The following is a 1,363-nucleotide window of genomic DNA, read 5'->3' on the forward strand; positions in this document are numbered from 1 at the left end:
GTCGTATTCTGTTTAACCTGTATTTATTCATCCCGACTTAAGATATGTAATTGAAGCCAAAAGGAATAAACCAATGTGATCTTATTTGATCTTATTTTATCATTATTAGTTGTCATTTATTGTAATTTACTAAATTATTCAATTATATTATTTGTCAGTTTCATTATGAATGTTCGCTTTGCGGCTATGTTCGACAATTAAAACAAAAATCACAAGTATTAGGATTTGCTGCGGTATTTCATACAGATCCACAGTTTCATGTAAAGTCTACATATGAAAAAATGTTATGTACATATTATATTAGAAGAACAATAACCACTTGCAAATGAAGTACACGACAGCACTGATGAAATGACACTACTTCTAAACGATAAGAAAATAATTGATAATCATCTTTTAGATCCATATATTTGTATGTACGTATGTGCATATGTATGTGTTATCGTGCATGATACGGAGATAGTAGTTTATACACGACACTAGGCTTTGTTGTTTTTATATTATTCCGTCTAACAGCACATTCATTCTCTCTCTCTCTCTCTCTCTCTCTCTCTCTCTCTCTCTCTCTCTCTCTCTCTCTCTCTCTCTCTCTCTCTCTCTCTCTCTCTCTCTCTCTCTCTCTCTCTCTCTCTCTCTCTCTCTCTCTCTTTCTCTCTCTCTCTCTCTCTCTCTCTCTCTCTCTCTTTCTTTTCCTCATTCTCTTTCGCTCTCTTTTCATCTCTTCTCTTCTCCCGGCACAGTATGCTGCTTATCAATGTTCGATTTTTTCGCTATAGTAGAATAGGATATTGCATTATTACCATAAATCAGAATATTGTCGCAGTTTCATACGCTTCGACTGAAACTTTAAAAGTATTTTCCTGTTGTGTGTTGATTCATTTTATCAGTCCTTCGGATTTTATGAATAGCTATTCTATTTTAAGATATTTACCTATATTTGACTGGACAATTCGACGTTTTAGATGGTTGCATATTAGCCGTTAAAAATATACTTTAATTTGATATTTTTTACCGTCTGATTGATATGTATGAAATATTAAACAGAGGTATCCACACTTTGTTTATCGTGTGCTGACACTGCTGCACGATCAGCAGGACCATCCCTAGGGATTCCGGAATGCAATGATTTTTACCCAGTGATGTGCAACATGACCGCGTTCTTTTGTTCGATATGTCATTTATGATATTTACAATATTAGTGAGAGCATTGGAGTTTATAGTCAATATTACACTATAATTTTAGGATATAGCTTAATTATATTTTTGATACATCAGATGTATGGTCATAACAATGTAAGGTAATGTTACATCACAAATTTAAGTATAATTCGCGTGTTCGCCTGTGTGCCTCATTGCAAAGTCT

The sequence above is a fragment of the Penaeus japonicus genome, unplaced genomic scaffold (genome assembly GCF_977035675.1).
Source record: "Penaeus japonicus unplaced genomic scaffold, GWHDUDI00000001_assembly GWHDUDI00000004, whole genome shotgun sequence".
In the NCBI taxonomy this organism is placed as follows: Eukaryota; Metazoa; Arthropoda; class Malacostraca; order Decapoda; family Penaeidae; genus Penaeus; species Penaeus japonicus.